Consider the following 21,595-nt stretch of genomic DNA (forward strand, 5'->3'; position numbering starts at 1 on the left):
GGGGCTAAAAAATCATTTTTCTGAAAAAAAAAAGGAATTTTTATTTTCACGACTCTGCGTTATAAACTGTAGTGAAACACTTGGGGGTTCGAAGCTCTCAAAACACATCAAGATAAGTTCCTTAGGGGGTCTACTTTCCAAAATGGTGTCACTTGTGGGGGGTTTTAATGTTTAGGCACATCAGGGGCTCTCCAAACGCGACATGGTGTCCCATCTCAATTCCAGTCAATTTTGCATTGAAAAGTCAAATGGCGCTCCTTCCCTTCCGAGCTCTGCTATGCACCCAAACAGTGGTTTACCCCCACATATGTGGTATCGTTGTACTCAGGACAAATTGCACAACAACTTTTGTGGTCTAATTTCTTCTCTTACCCTTGGGAAAATAAAAAATTGGGGGCGAAAAATCATTTTTGTGAAAAAATATGATTTTGTATTTTTACGGCTCTGCATTATAAACTTCTGTGAAGCACTTGTTGGGTCAAAGTGCTCACTACACATCTAGATAAGTTCCTTAAGGGGTCTACTTTCCAAAATGGTGTCACTTGCGGGGGGTTTCAATGTTTAGGCACATTAGGGGCTCTCCAAACGCAACATGGCGTCCCATCTCAATTCCAGTCAATTTTGCATTGAAAAGTCAAATGGCGCTCCTTCGCTCTGTCATGTGCCCAAAAAGTGGTTTACCCCCACACATGGGGTATCGGCGTGCTCAGGACAAATTGTACAACATCTTTTGGGGTCCATTTTCTCCTGTTACCCTTGGTAAAATAAAACAAATTGGAGCTGAAGTAAATTTTGTGTGAAAAAAAGTTAAATGTTCATTTTTATTTAAACATTCCAAAAATTCCTGTGAAACATCTGAAGGGTTAATAAACTTCTTGAATGTGGTTTTGAGCACCTTGAGGGGTGCAGTTTTTAGAATGGTGTCACACTTGGGTATTTTCTATCATATAGACCCCTCAAAATGACTTCAAATGAGATGTGGTCCCTAAAAAAAATGGTGTAAAAATGAGAAATTGCTGGTCAACTTTTAACCCATATAACTCCCTAACAAAAAAAATTTTGGTTCCAAAATTGTGCTGATGTAAAGTAGACATGTGGGAAATGTTATTAAGTATTTTGCGTGACGTATCTCTGTGATTTAAGGGCATAAAAATTCAAAGTTGGAAAATTGTGAAATTTTCCAAATTTTTGCCAAATTTCCATTTTTTTCACAAATAAACACAAGTTATATCGAATAAATTTAACCACTATCATGAAGTACAATATCTCACGAGAAAACATTGTCAGAATCGCCAAGATCCGTTGAAGCGTTCCAGAGTTATACCTCATAAAGGGACAGTGGTCAGAATTGTAAAAATTGGTCCGGTCATTAACGTGCAAACCACCCTCGGGGCTTAAGGGGTTAATTAAATTCATAACTATCTATATTAAATAATGTAATATTTTAAGAATAATTTAATGCTGTTTTATAATGGCCATTTTCATGTCATCCAGCTTCCTCATTAATAAGTAGAACTAAATAAGCATATTTTTGTAAGCTTTTTTTACATTTTAGGAAATAGTTTGACATTTTGCATTGGTAATTTTGTTATTATATACATAAAATGGCCCTTTCAAATAGTATTTAAAGTAGAGCTATGAAGGGGTTAGTAAGCTACAAATAGCAGAGTGCTGTAATACGCTGTGAAAGTTTTATTTATGTGCAGTTAAATAAAACCTTAATTCTATTACCTCCTAATGCAATTTCACGGCTATTATGCCATAAACACTTGCATCTTCCTGTAATGTTTATATACCATCACTTGCTTTTATGAGCTGTGTAAAATTCCATTTGTTCCATTACTATGAGCCCAGTTAAGGCAATGCTTAGAAGATGACAATGAATTTGTTGTTTGCAAGAGTCCAGTTTATTCTGGATTGTAGAAAATATTTTGTTGGTTTCTATGTTTAAAAAAATGCAGGTAATTTATTCCACTAGAGATTAGGAAATCTGCCAAGATTCAAATTCGGCAGACCAGACACATTAGGCAGAGGAATTTGATTTGCACCAAAGATATTACCAAAAATTCAATGTTCCTAATTATAAGAAATGTGTAAAAAAAAATAATAATAGCCACTTTGCCGCTATGTTCCTCTGCCGCCACCTGCCATTTGGTTCTTCCAGCTTTTCTCTCGGCTGTTGCCCTGGCATGCGACATGCTTTCCTACCTTTTAAACTCAGTCAAGAGTGCTGATAGCCCTTAGATGCTACATCCTCTTTGTGAAATGGCTACAACCTGTCTGTCTAGGCCAATCTGTGCAAATTGATCACAAAGTGTTAGAATTTGCAGGGACCCATGTATTTCTGGAAATTTAAGTCGAATTCAATTCCCCAGAGATAGATCTGATCATCTATAATAATGGGAGAAACCTACCAGTCCGTTTAGCAAATTCTAAGGGCACCCTGTTTATTCTTTCAACCCTACTTAGAGATTTGGATATTACTGCTAGAGCACTGGGTAACTGTTGGCTGGTAGAGCAAGTTGACAAGTGGGTCACAAGTTGAACCATAGAAATGTAGAAAATGACAAAATAGCTGAGTTCAAGTCTAACAAACCCATACATTCGTTGGTTCACTGGCTGGGTCAAGTGATACACACCTAGTTGTCAGTTAGCCACTACCTCTAGAAATGGAACTTTGCATATAATAGCAAAGCAGTTCAATGCAAAAGTGGGGACAGGTGAGTATGTTACAATATAAACTTCAATTATTATTAATAAAACTACTTTATATTGATATTTTTTATAGGCTACATGATGTTACACCTGTGACATGGTTCGTGGACGCACTGTGCCAGGCCAGTGTCGGAAGGGGACTAGCTAAGTGGCTGCCTGGAATTTATTGGAGCTCTTGATGGTGGAGACAGGCTGGGCTTCAGGTACCACTTCTATAACACCACCACAAGAAAAAAGATGATACTAGGTCTAATAAAGTATCAAACTATAACAACTTTATTATTAAAATCATTTAGACACAGAGTGTGAACGGAGATGACAATGTAAAGTTATATATAAAAGGATATTGTGCAAAAACAGCAGGAGGTTTTGTACCCAGGGATCCAATAATAATCACCAATAATTGTTCAGATATTACAACTGATTAAGAAAATATGATATTTATAACTATTGCTGCAATTAACGGCAAGCATCCATTACAAATTGATTAGTGCTGCCAAAATACCTATAGCCAGCAAATACCACTCATCGCCATTATAGCACCAGTAGCCAAACATTTAATCCATGCAAAGTGCAGTATAAGCCACTATTTACCCACCGCAATGAAGACCGGATCTCCTGGGATGCGCCTCCACCCCAACGCGCGTTTCGGAAAAACAACCTTCGTCAGGGGGCAGGTACCACTTCAATGTAGTACCCAGAACTGCAGCTGCAGATCTCCGGGGTCAGGTTCGCTGAAATGGACTGAGGCTACGCTCAGACTGGTCTTATTCAGAGACTGGTTTTAGCATTCCAGAAACACTGAATATTCAGAGGTGCACATACAGACACACATCTTGGATACTGGTACCACCAACAGCTGCACATGTACCAGGGATCGAGCTTCAGGAACTGGCCACACTAGCACCAGGGGCTCAGAATTGTTTACACATGGACTGGGGATGAGGTTCAGGCACTGGTAAAACACCACACTACCTAAAAACTGAATGTATTGCTTGGTGACTCCCTAAGGTAGAGGGAGTCTTTTATTTAAGATGCCTCACAGCTATTGGCTGGGAGTAATTTTGCAGGTGCAAAATTACACTGAATCTCAGTTAAAGGCTGAAGACATTTTACTATATTCGTGCTGCCCCTTTAAGAGCAAGGAGAACGCGCCACAGGCACTAAGTAGAGGAAGAAGCAGGGAGTATGCCAGGAAACTGTGCCACACGGCCGCTGTCCCTGCATGGAACTGGCAATAGAGTCACATGTGACATATATGGCATATCATTAATGGAATGCAGAATAGTTGAGAAACTACATGCAGTGTTGTGCTGACTTTAGGATACTGAGCATGATGTTATTTTTAATTGTATTAAAGTTGTAGTCTGCAGATGTTATTGTAAAATAAAAATGCAAAGGTAGCAGCATCCAATTTGTATTCCAAAAGATAAAATGACTTGCTAATTAGGACAATTTATTTCTAAACAATTTCAGTGGGCTTTCTGAAAATCTAAGATACTGTATATAAAAAGGAAATAAATTTTTAATATTAACCTTTAGATTTTTCTGTGTGTATTGACTGTAAATAACAACCCCGAGAGGAACATTGTTGAACATTCAGTAATCTTAAGGATGATGTTTTCTTCTTACCTTGGCAAATCAATAATTATTGCATTATGTAAAGTAGTAATTATAGCAGTGATTATGGGAACCTGCAACTCACTGTTCTTTCTCTAGGCCATGCACAGCACACACTACAGGTGAGCAAACTTCCCAAATCTTAGTTTGGGTTTGTTTTAACCAATCAGGTGAAGAATTCAATTTGGATCAAGTTCATGAATTAAGAGTGCTTCAAATCTCAAATTGCTCTGAAAAGATGTGTATGAAGTCCTGAGTAGTGTTGAGCGATACCGTCCGATACTTGAAAGTATCGGTATCGGAAAGTATCGGCCGATACCGGCAAAGTATCGGATCTAATCCGATACCGATACCCGATACCAATACAAGTCAATGGGACTCAAGTATCGGACGGTATCCCTGATGGTTCCCAGGGTCTGAAGGAGAGGAAACTCTCCTTCAGGCCCTGGGATCCATATTAATGTGTAAAAGAAAGAATTAAAATAAAAAATATTGTTATACTCACCTCTCCGACGCAGCCTGGACCTCACCGAGGGAACCGGCAGCGTTCTTTGCTTAAAATGCGCGTGTTTACTTCCTTCCGTGACGTCACGGCTTGTGATTGGTTGCGTGCCACCCATGTGGCCGCGACGCGACCAATCACAGCAAGCCGTGACGTAATTTTCAGGTCCTGAATGCAGAATTAGGCATTCAGGACCTGAAATTACGTCATGGCTTGCTGTGATTGGTCGCGTCGCGGTCACATGGGCGGCACGCAACCAATCACAAGCCGTGACGTAATTTTAAAATGCGCGCATCTCCTGCCTCCCGTGACGTCACGGCTTGTGATTGGTCGCGTCGCCCATGTGACCGCGACGCGACCAATCACAAGCCGGAACGTAATTTTAAAATCCTGAATGCCTAGAATTAGGCATTGAGGACCTGAAAATTACGTCACGGCTTGCTGTGATTGGTCGCGTCGCGGCCACATGGGCGGCACGCGACCAATCAGAAGCCGTGACGTCACGGAAGGAAGTAAACGCGCGCATTTTAAGCAAAGAACGCTGCCGGGTCCCTCGGGGAGGTCCAGGCTGTGTCGGAGAGGTGAGCATAGCAATATTTTTTATTTTAATTCTTTCTTTTACACATTAATGTTGTTTCGATACCGATACCCGATACCACAAAAGTATCGGATCTCGGTATCGGAATTCCAATACCCGCAAGTATTGGCCGATACCCGATACTTGCGGTATCGGAATGCTCAACACTAGTCCCGAGGTCTCTTTGGACTTTTTTCCAACCACTTTCTAGCTCTTTAATGCAAATACAGCCTAAGTAATGACAAAGTAACTTCAACATATATTGCTACACGTAAATGGAGGGCAAAAAGTCATACCAAACAGTCTGTACAATAACACACTGCACCATTGGATATTTTATGCTTTTCAAAATTAAAAAATTGTAGATGCTAAAGATGAGTGAATCTTGCCAAATTCAAATTTACCAATTAAGCTGAATTTTCCCCCAATATTCGATTTGCCGTGAATAAATGTGCATAAATCTCTCTACTGGAAAGCTTGTAATTGCTTGGAAAATACATGTGGGGGACAAGAGGGAGAGAACCCCACTGGCCATAAGAGCTAATGCTCTACAGGAGAGAGTAGATCCTGATGAATATAAGAGCTTACTCTCTACAGGAGTGGGAGAACCCTGCTTACCCTAAGCACATACATGGTAGAGAAAAGGAACTCTCTGCCTTAAGTGATTACACTCTACAGGAGAGAGACTAACCCAGTTACTCTGAAGTTGGAAAACGACTCTGCTGTACAAACTCTGCTCCACTTGGAACCACTGATCTGTGATGGCCCCGAGTATTGGCCTCCACTGTATAAGTTATGATAATCTGTAAGATGTCATAGCTTCAGGGCATTATTGAAAGGCCCATATGGCCACATAAAATTACATTAGCCTGCTCTCTGCCGCTTCACCAGTTTGTGAAATGATGATGAGGAAGGTTTTTTTTCTGTAAACCACAAATTCAATCTCAAAACATTTCAATTCCAGTTTATATGGTGCTGTTGGAAGACACAATGATTTTTGAACATGCTGTTAAAAGATTATCCAGTTTTGTGGAGTAGTAACATGCTCGGTGTTTAGAAAGCAATAACTAATGGTTTCTTTTAGTTATTAAAAAAATATATAATTTTTTAGGCAGCAGTTTCTTGTTTAACATATTTACCCTGTTAGATTAACCAATCATCGTGAAGCCACAGTGTTTCTCCTCCTGTCAAAAACTACGTTGCTTAGTTGTAAATGGTCGGAAATTTGCTTCTTGCTGCAGAGAACCAACTCTTCTCCTCTGTCAAAATGCAAATAATGAAATAATGAAATAATGAATAATGGAAGTAGCAATCCTAACAGTCAATGTAAACATGTGACAAGGCTCGTTAAAGGGTCGACATTGACTGTTAGGATTGCTACTTCCAATAGGTGGCACTAGAGTTCTAGTCCTCTTCCTCTCTGAAGAGACAATTTGCATATTTCCCAGAGGAGCATTGCAGCTTTAAGTCTCCTCACCTTGACATGCTTATCATATCACTCTCCACAAGGAGAAACAATACTTTTTGGATCCCGGTCAGACGCATCTCAATCAGCCAAACCAGATCTCCACTTTGCACTGAGGAGGGGCAGTACCCCGAAACACAGTGTCTGCAAATTGAGATTCTGGTTTGGCTATTATCCTAAGGCTGGGGTCACACATGCGAGTTTTACGGACGTAAGAGCGCAGAAACTACGTCCGTAAAACTCGCATTACATACGGCACAATGCTTCTCAATGGGGCTGCTCCTATTAGCCGTATATTACGGTTCAGTATTATACGGCTTTCTACGGCCGTACAAAATCGCAGCATGCTGCGTTTGTCAGCGTACTGCGCAAAAAAATCGCCAATGAAAGTCTATGGGGGCGTGAAAAATACGGATTCCACACTGACCAGCAGTGTGACTTGCGAGAAATACGCAGCGGTGTTAGTGAAAAGTCGGTAATTCAATTGCCGGCTTTTAATTTCTCCTGCACAAACCCGACAGGATATGAGACATGGTTTACATACAGTAAACCATCTCATATCCCCTTTTTTTTTGCATATTCCACATTACTAATGTTAGTAGTGTGTATGTGCAAAATTTCAGCGCTGTAGCTGCTGAAATAAAGGGTTAAATGGCGGAAAAAATTGGCGTGGGCTCCCGCGCAATTTTCTCCGCCAGAATGGTAAAGCCAGTGACTGAGGGCAGATATTAATAGCCAGGAGAGGGTCCATGGTTATTGGCCCCCCCCGTGGCTAAAAACATCTGCCCCCAGCCACCCCAGAAAAGGCACATCTGGAAGATGCGCCAATTCTGGCACTTGGCCACTCTCTTCCCACTCCCTGTAGCGGTGGGATATGGGGTAATGAAGGGTTAATGCCACCTTGCTATTGGAAGGTGACATTAAGCCAGATTAATAATGGAGAGGCGTCAATTATGACACCTATCCATTATTAATCCAATTGTAGGAAAGGGTTAAAAAACACACACACACATGATTTAAAAGTATTTTAATGAAAAAAACACAGCGGTTGTTGTAATAATTTATTGTACTCTCAGTCCATCAGGAACACCCTCGCTTGGAAAAATAATAAACGCACAAGATACATACCTTCTGCTGTCAGATCAGGTCCCACGAAGTAATCCATCTGAAGGGGTTAACTAATATTACAGGCAGAGCTGCGATAATCCACTCGCTCTGCCTGTAATCCCCGGGTGCTGAAAGGAAAGCAGTGATCTATACTTACATTCAGTTGCGGTGATGCGCCCCTGCTGGATGTTCTCATGAACTGCAGCCTGGGAACTTTTTCCCACGCTACAGGTCATATGAGGACATCCACCAGGGGGCGCATCACCGCGAATGAATGAAATGTAGGTCAATGACCTACATTTCCTTCAGTCGCGGTGATGCGCCCCCTGGTGGATGTCCTCATATGACCTGTAGCGTGGGAAAAAGTTCCCAGGCTGCAGTTCATGAGAACATCCAGCAGGGGCGCATCACCGCAACTGAATGTAAGTATAGATCACTGCTTTCCTTTCAGCACCCGGGGATTACAGGCAGAGCGAGTGGATTATCGCAGCTCTGCCTGTAATATTAGTTAACCCCTTCAGATGGATTACTTCGTGGGACCTGATCTGACAGCAGAAGGTATGTATCTTGTGCGTTTATTATTTTTCCAAGCGAGGGTGTTCCTGATGGACTGAGAGTACAATAAATTATTACAACAACCGCTGTGTTTTTTTCATTAAAATACTTTTAAATCATGTGTGTGTGTGTTTTTTAACCCTTTCCTACAATTGGATTAATAATGGATAGGTGTCATAATTGACGCCTCTCCATTATTAATCTGGCTTAATGTCACCTTCCAATAGCAAGGTGGCATTAACCCTTCATTACCCCATATCCCACCGCTACAGGGAGTGGGAAGAGAGTGGCCAAGTGCCAGAATAGGCGCATCTTCCAGATGTGCCTTTTCTGGGGTGGCTGGGGGCAGATGTTTTTAGCCACGGGGGGGCCAATAACCAAGGACCCTCTCCTGGCTATTAATATCTGCCCTCAGTCACTGGCTTTACCATTCTGGCGGAGAAAATTGCGCGGGAGCCCACGCCAATTTTTTCCGCCATTTAACCCTTTATTTCAGCAGCTACAGCGCTGAAATTTTGCACATACACACTACTAACATTAGTAGTGTGGAATATGCAAAAAAAAAGGGGATATGAGATGGTTTACTGTATGTAAACCATGTCTCATATCCTGTCGGGTTTGTGCAGGAGAAACGAAAAGCCGGCAATTGAATTAGCGGCTGTTCACAGATATCGCGCTGAATGAAATCTAAATACAGAATATATATATATGTGTCTCAATGACATATATATATATATATACTGTATATATGTTTTCCCTAACATTTGAGCACATAAATCCATTAGATGTCGGTTTTGCAAGCCTGCGCGAAAATCTCGCAGTACGGATGCCATACGGATTACATACGGAGGATGCCATGCGCAAAATACGCTGAAACACCCTGACTACGGATCAATATTTTGGGGACATTTCTCCGTATTACGGCCGTAGTACGGACGTATAATACGTGGCGTATTTTCTTACGCCATGTGTGACCCCAGCCTAAGTCATGTGACAAGGCTCGTTAAAGAGTCGACATTGACTGTTAGGATTGCTACTTCCAATAGGTGGCACTAGAGTTCTAGTCCTCTTCCTCTCTGAAGAGACAATTTGCATATTTAACCTTTTGAATTTTGGCGTCTTTAATAATCAGCATCTTTCAAACAAGTCCACAAATTTTCCTTGTGTTTATTGCAATCACTCTGATGACCTGTGGAACCACAGCAGCTGAACAACATTCCAAAACACATAATTCTACAGAACAGGCTAGCATAATCTGCTATTCTTAATTTTAATGTTTGTTGGTATTTCTTCTCCAGCCCTTCTACTTGTGACAGAAATTTGTAATGTACCATCCAGTCCACAATGTTCATCACTTTGTCTGCAATAATACATATACAGGAGGTCAATGAAAACTGTGGCTTGCATCTGCTGCCAGGAGGACTGGTCCTAAGGTTTGATACTCAAATGCCTACAAACAGCTGACATGGCACAGATATACAATAATAATGAATGTGGTAAATGTACTCTGGATTGGTGCAAAAATTGAATGCTCTGCTTCACTATATTGTCACAGTTTGAGCTAAAATAAAAGTTGGTGTCGTTGTTCATCCCCTCAGTGACTAAGCCAATTTTAACCCTAATGACCAGGCCAATTTTATGAAATCTGACAAGTGTCACTTTATGAGGTAATAATTCTGGAAAGCTTCAACGGACCCCACTGACTCTGACATACTGTACTTCATGTTATTGGTAAAATGTGTTTGATATGACTTGTGTTTAGTTGTGAAAACATCGATAATTTGGCAAAAATTTGGAAAAGTTTGCAATTTTCAAACTTTTAATTGTTATGCCCTTAAACCAGAAAGTTATTTCACACAGTTAATAAATAACATTTGACACAAGTACTTTACATCTGCATCATTTTTTAAACAAAATTTATTTTTGTTAGGAAGTTGGAAGGATTAAATTTGATCAGCGACTTCTCATTTTTCCAACAAAATTTATAAAACCTTTCATTTAGTAACCACATCACATTTAAAGTGACTTTGGGAGGTCTATGTGACAGATAATGCCCAGAAGTTACACCATTCTAAAAATTGTACCCATTTAAGTCCTCAACACCAGATTCAAGAAGTTTATTAACCCTTTATGTATTTCGCAGGAACTAAAGCAATGTGGAAGGAAAAAATGAACATTTTACTTTTTTCCCAAAAAGCTTATTTTAACTATATATTTTTTTTTATTTTCACAAGAGTAACAAGAGAAAATTGACAACAAAAATTGTTGGGCAATTTCTCCTGAGTATGCCGACTCCCCACATATGAGGGAAAACTACTGTTTGGGTGCACAGTAGGGCTTGGAAGGGAAGGAGCACAGTTTGTCTTTTTGAACGCAAAAATAGCTGGAATCAAGTGCGGACACCATGTCGCATTTGGAGAGTCCCTGATGTACCTGAACAGTAGAAACCCCCCACAAGTGACCCCATTTTGGAAACTAGACCCCTTAAGTAATTTATCTAGGTGTGTACTGAGCATTTTTTTACCTACAGGTAACTCATAAAACGTTACAACATTTTATATTAAAATCTATAATTTACACTAGGGGTAATCAAAGAAATTGGACCCCACAATTTGCTATGCAATTTCTCCTGAATGTGACAGTGCTCCATATGTGGTTGTACACTAGCACATGGCAAGGACCGGATGGGAAAGAACACTATTTGTTTTTAGAAAGCAGATTCCATTTGAATACATTGTGGGCTCCATTAGCTGTGCTTTGCAGGTGACCCACTATTGGAAACTTCACTAGGTAAGGAATTCATCAAGGGGTGTAGTAAGTGTTTTGAACCCATAGGTGCCTAATAGAATTTAATAACATTGAGAAGTGGAAATATGACAATTTAGTGGTAAAACATTATTTTTTGTATCTGCTGCAAATTTGTCTGGTTCACAAGGATTAATAGGTGAAAGTGGACCCTATAATTTATTACACAGCTTTTTTTTCATCAGATGTCCTTTTTTTCACATGTGAGACTGATGATTCTAGTTTCATCAATGATTTTGTTCAGAGTTTTATCCAAGTTTCATTTGTGTCTGGCTTTAAGTTTCAGCAACTTTTTTGTTAGATTGGAAAAAAATTCTTTAGCTTTTCGTTTTTATCAGTCCATGAAAAATGGACCTTGCTCAAATGCCATTCAAGTTATGTTTGATTTTTTCATGGACTTTTAGACTTGCTAAAATGTATCCAATACTCAGATAAGTATCAGACATACATCTGCGATTTTGCTTGGACCACTTAGTCTGTAGAAAAAATTAGACATGTGATCAGCCCCCTAAACTATTTTAGCTACGTTCTCTATCCATGAAAAACACAAATGGAACTCATATGCAAAAGACAGACATATTTAGAAATCCTTATTTTGTAGCAATATTGGGTGTGGAAAATTCTTCCTGGAGAGATGTAACGAATTAGGATTCTGCCTTATTAAATTGTCAGAGATTGCATTAAAATAAACAAGAGTGTTTGTGTGTTGTAATCCAATTCATATTAGATATTTAAAAAAACGCATTATTGGATTTAACAAATGTACTCTGGAAAAGTGCAAAAAATCATGGCAGTGTTAGGGCTAGTGGAAAGCACTGAGTAAATAGAGATGTTTTTATTGATATTGGTGCAATCGCAGCCCGGGGTCCACCGTGCAGGAGTACCTGCTGCTAGCAAACGGCGGCACTATTGTTGTGAACTCCGTTTTCAGGCTCCCTCTTGTGGTCACAGATGGTATTGTGTGACTTTGGTTTTTTGGCTCCCCCTGGTGGTTTGGTTTATTATCCTGCGGGTCTGCTGGATCAGCTGCCTCGTTATTCACCAGGGAGGCTCCTATTTAGCTCTGCTTCACTTCCACTTGTTGCCGGCTGTCATTGTATTCAGTGCTATTCTGATTACTCCTGATTATCTCGTTTTCTGCCTCTTCAGGATAAGCTAAGTTCTGTTTGAATATTTTTTGCTCATCTGCCTGCAATATGATTTCTGAGTATGATGAGTCTAGTCCAGCTTGCTAACATGTGATTTCTTTTTGCTGGTAAGCTCTGGGGTACGGAGTTGCTTCCCCCGCACCGTTAGTTGGTGCGGGGGCTCGAGCAATCTCTGCGTGGATATTTTGAATAGGGTTTTTTATTGACCGCACAGTTTCCTTCCTATTTTCTGCTATCTAGTATTAGCGGGCCTCATTTGCTAAATCTGATTTCATCTCTGCGTTTGTGCTTTCCCCTTAACTCACCGTTAATATTTGTTGGGGGCTGTTCTATATCTTTGGGGGTCATTCCACTGAGGCAAGTGAGGACTTACTTTCCCTCCAGGAATAGTCAGTTTCTCAGGCCGTGACGAGACGTCTAGGATTTTTAGGTAACATTCCACAGCTGCCTATATTTGTTTGCGGATAGGATCAGGTTGTGGTCAATCTAGTTACCACTTCCCCAGAGCTAGTAGTCTGTTCAGTTACTTAGCTAGTCCGACCTGCGATCCTTGCCACTAGGATCATAACAGTACAGCCAGCCTATAAAGTGTTAATTGCATGGCAGAAGCAGGAGAAAAGAAGCTTGGAGATATATATTTTTTTTTGCTGCCGTGTGTCTAGCTGCTGTGTGTCTGGCTTCTCTCCTCCTCTTAATCTTGGTGTGGCTCTGAGTTCAGCTGCTGATATGGATATCCAGAGTTTAGCCTCCAGTGTAGATCATCTTGCTGCAAGGGTACAAAGTATTCAGGATTTTGTTGTGCACAGTCCTATGTCAGAGCCTAGAATACCTATTCCGGAGTTGTTTTCTGGAGATAGATCTAGGTTCCTGAATTTTAAGAACAATTGCAAGTTGTTTCTTTCTTTGAAACCTCGTTCCTCTGTGGATTCTGTTCAGCAAGTTAAGATTATTATTTCTTTCTTGCGTGGCGATCCTCAAGATTGGGCTTTCGCATTGGCTCCAGGGGATCCTGCATTGCTCAGTGTGGATGCGTTTTTTCTGGCCCTTGGATTGCTCTATGAGGAACCTAATCTTGAGAACCAGGCTGAAAAAGCGTTGTTGGCCCTCTCTCAGGGGCAAGATGATGCAGAGGTGTACTGCCAGAAATTTCGGAAATGGTCGGTGCTTACTCAGTGGAATGAGTGTGCCCTGGCTGCAAATTTCAGAAAAGGTCTTTCTGAAGCCATTAAGAATGTCATGGTGGGGTTCCCTATGCCTGCAGGTCTGAATGAGTCAATGACTCTGGCCATTCAGATTGATCGGCATTTGCGGGAGCGCAAACCTGCGCACCATTTTGCGGTGTCTTCTGAACAGACACCTGAGTCTATGCAATGTGATAGAATTCTGACCAGAAGTGAACGGCAAAATTATAGACGGCAAAATGGGTTGTGCTTTTACTGTGGTGACTCAGCTCATGTTATCTCAGCATGCTCTAAGCGCACAAAAAAGATTGATAAATCTGTCACCATCGGTACTTTACAGCCTAAGTTTATTTTGTCTGTTACCCTGATTTGTTCCCTGTCATCTTACCCGGTTATGGCTTTTGTGGATTCAGGTGCTGCCCTGAGTCTGATGGATTTGTCATTTGCCAGGCGCTGTGGTTTTGTTTTGGAGCCTTTAAAATTCCCTATTCCACTAAGGGGAATTGATGCTACACCATTGGCTACGAATAAACCTCAGTACTGGACACAAGTGACCATGTGCATGACTCCTGTTCATCAGGAGGTGATTCGCTTTCTTGTATTGCATAATTTGCATGATGTTGTCGTGTTGGGCCTGCCATGGTTGCAGACTCATAATCCAGTCCTGGATTGGAAAGCAATGTCTGTGTCAAGTTGGGGTTGTCAGGGAATTCATGGCGACGCTCCTGTGGTGTCAATTGCTTCATCCACTCCTTCTGAGGTCCCTGCGTTTTTGTCAGATTACCAGGATGTATTTGATGAGCCCAAACTCAGTTCTCTACCTCCTCATAGGGATTGTGATTGTGCTATAAATTTGATTCCTGGTAGTAAGTTTCCTAAGGGACGACTTTTCAATTTGTCAGTGCCGGAGCATGCTGCTATGCAGAGTTATATAAAGGAGTCTTTGGAGAAAGGACTTATTCGCCCCTCCTCCTCCCCTCTTGGTGCGGGGTTCTTTTTTGTGGCTAAGAAGGATGGTTCCTTGAGACCTTGTATTGATTATCGCCTTCTAAACAAAATCACGGTCAAATTTCAGTATCCTTTGCCATTGTTATCTGATCTGTTTACTCGCATTAGGGGGTCTAGTTGGTTCACCAAGGTAGATCTTCGTGGTGCGTATAACCTTGTGCGTATTAAGCAGGGTGATGAATGGAAAACTGCATTTAATACCCCCGAAGGCCATTTTGAGTACTTGGTGATGCCTTTTGGACTTTCTAACGCTCCTTCTGTCTTTCAGTCCTTTATGCACGACATCTTCCGCGAATATCTGGATAAATTTATGATTGTGTATCTGGATGATATTCTGTTTTTTTCGGATGATTGGGAGTCCCATGTTAAGCAGGTCAGGATGGTGTTTCAGGTCCTGCGTGCCAATGCTTTATTTGTGAAGGGCTCAAAATGTCTTTTTGGAGTCCAGAAGGTCTCTTTTTTGGGTTTCATTTTTTCTCCTTCTGCTATTGAGATGGACCCAGTCAAGGTTCAGGCTATTCATGACTGGACTCAGCCTACATCTGTTAAGAGTCTTCAGAAGTTCTTGGGTTTTGCTAATTTTTACCGTCGCTTCATCGCTAATTTTTCTGGCGTGGTTAAGCCATTGACGGATTTGACCAAGAAGGGTTCTGTTGTTACTAATTGGTCTCCTGCGGCTGTTGAGGTCTTTCGGGAGCTGAAGCGCCGGTTTTCTTCGGCTCCGGTCTTATGTCAGCCAGACGTCTCCCTTCCTTTCCAGGTCGAGGTTGATGCTTCTGAGATTGGAGCGGGGGCTGTTTTGTCACAGAGAAGCTCTGATGGCTCTGTGATGAAGCCATGTGCTTTCTTTTCAAGAAAGTTTTCGCCTGCCGAGCGGAATTATGATGTTGGTAATCGGGAGTTGTTGGCTATGAAGTGGGCATTTGAGGAGTGGTGACATTGGCTCAAGGGAGCTAAGCATCGTGTGGTGGTCTTGACTGATCACAAGAATTTGATTTATCTCGAGTCGGCCAAGCGGCTGAATCCTAGACAGGCTCGTTGGTCGTTGTTTTTCTCTCGTTTTGATTTCGTGGTCTCATACCTGCCTGGTTCGAAGAATGTGAAGGCTGATGCTCTTTCTAGGAGTTTTGTGCCTGACTCTCCTGGTGATTCAGAGCCAGCTGGTATCCTCAGAGAGGGGGTGATTTTGTCTGCCATCTCCCCAGATTTGCGACGAGTGCTGCAGGAGTTTCAGGCGGATAGACCTGACCGTTGTCCACCGGAGAGACTGTTTGTCCCGGATAGATGGACCAGCAGAGTTATTTCCGAGGTTCATTCTTCGGTGTTGGCAGGCCATCCTGGGATTTTTGGTACCAGAGATTTGGTGGCTAGGTCCTTCTGGTGGCCTTCCTTGTCGCGGGATGTGCGTTCCTTTGTGCAGTCTTGTGGAATTTGTGCTCGGGCTAAGCCTTGCTGTTCTCGTGCCAGTGGCTTGTTGTTGCCTTTGCCTGTCCCGAAGAGGCCTTGGACGCACATTTCCATGGATTTTATTTCAGATCTCCCTGTCTCTCAGAGAATGTCGGTCATTTGGGTGGTGTGTGATCGTTTTTCTAAAATGGTCCATTTGGTGCCCTTGCCTAAGTTGCCTTCCTCCTCCGAGTTGGTTCCTCTGTTTTTTCAAAATGTGGTTCGTTTGCACGGGATCCCTGAAAATATTGTTTACGACAGAGGATCCCAGTTTGTGTCTAGATTTTGGCGGACCTTTTGTGCTAAGATGGGCATTAATTTGTCTTTTTCGTCGGCCTTCCATCCTCAGACGAATGGCCAAACCGAGCGCACTAATCAGACTTTGGAAACCTATTTAAGATGTTTTGTTTCTGCTGATCAGGACGACTGGGTGACTTTTTTGCCATTGGCCGAGTTTGCCCTTAATAATCGGGCTAGTTCTGCTACTTTGGTTTCGCCTTTTTTTTGTAATTCAGGGTTTCATCCTCATTTTTCCTCGGGTCAGGTGGAGTCTTCTGACTGTCCAGGAGTGGATGTTGTGGTGGATAGGTTGCATCAGATTTGTAATCATGTGGTGGACAATTTGAAGCTGTCACAAGAGAAGGCTCAGCGCTTTGCCAACCGCCGTCGCTGTGTGGGTCCCCGACTTCGCGTTGGGGATTTGGTGTGGTTGTCTTCTCGCTTTGTTCCTATGAAGGTCTCCTCTCCTAAGTTTAAGCCTCGGTTTATCGGTCCTTATAAGATTTTGGAAGTCCTTAACCCTGTGTCATTTCGTTTGGACCTCCCGGCATCGTTTGCTATTCATAATGTGTTCCATCGGTCCTTGTTGCAGAGGTATGTGGTGCCTGTGGTTCCTTCGGTTGAGCCTCCTGCCCCTGTGCTGGTTGAGGGAGAATTGGAATACGTGGTGGAGAAGATCTTGGATTCTCGTATTTCTAGACGGAGGCTTCAGTATTTGGTTAAGTGGAAAGGCTATGGTCAGGAGGATAATTCCTGGGTTGTCGCCTCTGATGTTCATGCAGCCGATTTGGTTCGTGCCTTCCATGTGGCTCACCCTGATCGCCCTGGGGGTTTTGATGAGGGTTCGGTGACCCCTCCTCAAGGGGGGGGTACTGTTGTGAACTCCGTTTTCAGGCTCCCTCTTGTGGTCACAGATGGTATTGTGTGACTTTGGTTTTTTGGCTCCCCCTGGTGGTTTGGTTTATTATCCTGCGGGTCTGCTGGATCAGCTGCCTCGTTATTCACCAGGGAGGCTCCTATTTAGCTCTGCTTCACTTCCACTTGTTGCCGGCTGTCAATGTATTCAGTGCTATTCTGATTACTCCTGATTATCTCGTTTTCTGCCTCTTCAGGATAAGCTAAGTTCTGTTTGAATATTTTTTGCTCATCTGCCTGCAATATGATTTCTGTGTATGATGAGTCTAGTCCAGCTTGCTAACATGTGATTTCTTTTTGCTGGTAAGCTCTGGGGTATGGAGTTGCTTCCCCCGCACCGTTAGTTGGTGCGGGGGCTCGAGCAATCTCTGCGTGGATATTTTGAATAGGGTTTTTTATTGACCGCACAGTTTCCTTCCTATTTTCTGCTATCTAGTATTAGCGGGCCTCATTTGCTAAATCTGATTTCATCTCTGCGTTTGTGCTTTCCCCTTAACTCACCGTTAATATTTGTGGGGGGCTATTCTATATCTTTGGGGGTCATTCCACTGAGGCAAGTGAGGACTTACTTTCCCTCCAGGAATAGTCAGTTTCTCAGGCCATGACGAGACGGCTAGGATTTTTAGGTAACGTTCCACGGCTGCCTATAGTTGTTTGCGGATAGGATCAGGTTGCGGTCAATCTAGTTACCACTTCCCCAGAGCTAGTAGTCTGTTCAGTTACTTAGCTAGTCCGACCTGCCAGGGTCCGACCTGGCGGTATGGACTAACTCAGTTAATTCACCGAGTAACCGTGAAAGCAAAGCACTGTGCCCTGTTAGACTTCACAGAGGCACAGGCTAACTGCCCAAACAGAGAGCAGTCAGTGGTCACGCATGCACACAAAACTCACCGGAGGTGCCAGCATTCTAGGGGCTTATTTTAGCCAGGTCCCTGAATACATACAAGCACAAACTCCTTGCAGGAGGTGCCAGCATTCTAGGGGCTTATTTCAGCCGGGTCCCTGAACACACTCTTATGTGACCACACTGGCGCAAAGCACATAGCAAAGAACAATACTAGCGCATGGCCGTGCGGCCATGCGAGCCTTAAATAGTTGCAGCACGTACAGGACCTTCCTAGAAGGACCAATGAGAGGCTGCCACAGAGCGTGAGCACCTACAGGACCTTCCTGAAGGACCAATGGCCTTAGCTGCAGTATCTGATCATGTGAGCCTCAATCTCCACTGAGAGATCTCACTCTGGGCATTCTTAGAACGAGAAAAGCAGGACGTAGTCCCAGAAGCGTCTGCTCGCCGCTGCCCAGCACTGACTTCAATGGCAGAAGCAGGAAAGGCAACAGTTTCTCTTTGTACAGAGTCAGACTGAGCGAGATGCTGGGACTGACGTCTCCGCTGAGCAGGCTCCACTGCGGCAGGAAAAGAATGGGAGACCGCAGCGGAGATGGCCCGAGATTCCCCCTGAGCAGAGGCGGGAACTCGACCCCTAACATTACCCCCCCTCCTAGGGCCTCAATACGTTCGAAGGCAGCAATGAGCTGCAGAGCCCGAATGTGCTCAGCAGGCTCCCAGGACCTATCCTCAGGACAGTAACCATTCCAGTCCACCAAATAAAATTTTTTGCCACGAACCACCTTGCACCCCAAAATAGCGTTCACCTCGTAATCGTCCGTAGCCGAAAACCGGGACATGTATACGGGCTTAAGGAGGGACACATGAATGGTGTCGGTGATACCTAGGCGTGGAGGAAGGGCTAGACGGTAGACCACAGGATTACCCTGTTCGAGGACCTTGAAGGGACCCAAGTAGCGAGGAGCAAACTTAGTGGACTCAACACGCAGCCTGATGTTACGAGCGGAGAGCCACACTAAGTCGCCAGGAGCAAAGGTCGGTGCAGGGCACCAATGTGCATCGGCGGAGGACCTCATTCTCTCCTTGGAGGCCCGGATGACATCCTGAGTGCGGTCCCAAATGTCTCGTGCCTCCACTGCCCAGTCTGCCACCCTGGAGTCAGCAGAGGACACGGGCATAGGCACAGGAACCCGCGGATGCTGGCCGTAATTAAGGAGGAAAGGAGTCTGACCGGTGGAGTCGGCTACAGCGTTGTTAAGGGCAAACTCTGCTCACGGTAACAAGGATGCCTAGTCATCCTGCCTGGCAGAAACAAAATGTCGTAAATAAGTGACCAGAGTCTGATTGGCTCTCTCAACCAACCCATTCGTCTCGGGATGATAAGCTGAGGAGAGATTTAACTCAATACTGAGTAGACGACAAAGCTCCCTCCAGAATCGAGACGCAAACAGGGGACCCCGGTCACTGACAATCTTGTCCCGCATACCGTGTAAGCGAAAGATATGCTTGATGAACAAGGCTGCCAGAGCCCGTGCAGAAGGTAGCCGTGGAAGAGGCACCAAATGAACCATTTTGGAAAAATGGTCGGTGATCACCCAGATAATGGTGCAACTACGAGACTTGGGTAAGCCCACCACAAAGTCCATCCCGACCATCTCCCAGGGCCTGTCTGCCACCGGCAGAGGGTAAAGCAACCCAGCCGGCTGTTGCCGAGGGGACTTGTTCTTGGCGCAAGAGACACATGCCCGAACATAGTCTGCGACATCACGAGCCATATGCGGCCACCAGTATGTCCTCGCCAGTAACTCAGATGTCCTTTTGGAACCAAAATGTCCACCCACCCTCGACGAGTGTGCCCAAGAGAGAACCTCCGGTCGCAAACTGGATGGTACAAAAGTCTTGCCCGGAGGCACAGACTCTAGCGAAACCGGGGCCACAGTTCTCAGGCTCTCGGTGGGGTCAATAAGCCGAGGCTCCTCTTCCTCCTCCACTGATGACACCACGGAGCGAGAGAGAGCGTCGGCACGAATGTTCTTCTCCCCAGAAAGAAAATGGAGGGTGAAATGAAACCGGGAGAAGAACAAGGACCATCTGGCCTGGCAAGAATTTAACCACTGGGCTGTCTGCAGGTACACCAAATTTTTATGATCTGTGAAGACTTGGAAGGGAAAACGAGCTCCTTCCAAGAGATGTCTCCACTCCGAGAACGCCAACTTCATGGCTAGCAACTCCCTGTCCCCGATGGAATAATTACTCTCTGCTGGTGAGAAGGTCTCAGAAAAGAAGAAGCAAAGATGCTTCCGACCTTGAGCATCCTTTTGGAAGAGGACTGCTCCAGCACCAACAGATGAGGTATCCACCTCCATGATAAATGGCTTATCTACATCTGGGCGATGTAGGATGGGAACGCTAGCGAAGTGTGACTTTATGGAGTTAAAGGCCTTGGAGACCTCCTCAGACCACAATTTGGGATTTGCCCCCTTCTTGGTGAGGGCAAACAAGGGACCTACCAAAGTTGAGAAGTGCAGAATGAACTGGCGATAATAATTAATGAACTCCATAAAGCGCTGCACCGCTTTAAGAGAATGGGGTTCCTGCCAGTCCATCACAGCTTGTAGTTTGGCAGGATCCATAGCCAATCCCTGGGCGGAGATGATATAGCCTAGAAAAGGTAAGGACTCCTGCTCGAACATACACTTCTCCAACTTGGCATAGAGGGAGTTTGCCCGTAGGAGGTCGAAGACTTTGCAAACATCTCTCTGGTGGGAGTCAATATCTGGAGAGTAGATGAGAATATCATCCAGATAGACTATGACCAAGGTGGTGAGCATATCCCGGAAGATGTCGTTCACAAAGTCTTGGAAAACGGCAGGGGCATTACAGAGCCCGAAGGGCATCACTAGATATTCATAGTGCCCATCCCTGGTGTTAAAAGCCGTCTTCCATTTGTCCCCCTCACGGATGCGAATCAGGTTGTAAGCACCCCGCAGATCTAGTTTAGTAAACACCCTTGCTCCCCGAAGCCTATCGAAGAGCTCAGATATCTAGGGCAAAGGAAACTTATTCTTAATGGTGATGGCATTAAGACCCCTGTAGTCTATACGTGGATGCAGTTCCCCATTCTTCTTCTGCAGGAAGAAGAGCCCAGCCCCAGCAGGTGACACTGACTTCCTGATGAACCCTCTTGCCAGATTCTCTTGAATGTACTGAGACATTGCCTCCATCTCCGGGAGAGATAACAGATAAACTCGACCCCGGGGAGGCTCAGCACCATGCAAGAAATCAATAGGACAGTCATAGGGGTGATGGGGCGGAAGGGTCTCCGCCGCCTTTTTGGAGAACACGTCTGCATAAGACCAATATTGCTTGGGGAGAGAGGATAGATCTGCGGGTATCTCTGTAGTCGCAACCTGAACGCACTC

At 43.8% G+C, this 21,595-nt stretch overlaps 1 long non-coding RNA gene across 1 annotated transcript in view; it reads left to right on the plus strand.

The window, feature by feature from the left end:
* The first annotated feature begins 2,807 nt into the window (after positions 1-2,807).
* The window catches only part of LOC143787333 (uncharacterized), a 93,879-nt gene continuing 75,091 nt past the window's right edge, over positions 2,808-21,595 (plus strand). The window contains exon 1 of the long non-coding RNA XR_013218329.1: positions 2,808-2,918. This is a non-coding gene — a long non-coding RNA (uncharacterized LOC143787333). The remainder of the gene's footprint in view (positions 2,919-21,595) is intronic.

This window comes from Ranitomeya variabilis, chromosome 8 (assembly GCF_051348905.1).
Source record: "Ranitomeya variabilis isolate aRanVar5 chromosome 8, aRanVar5.hap1, whole genome shotgun sequence".
NCBI classification, from domain to species: Eukaryota; Metazoa; Chordata; class Amphibia; order Anura; family Dendrobatidae; genus Ranitomeya; species Ranitomeya variabilis.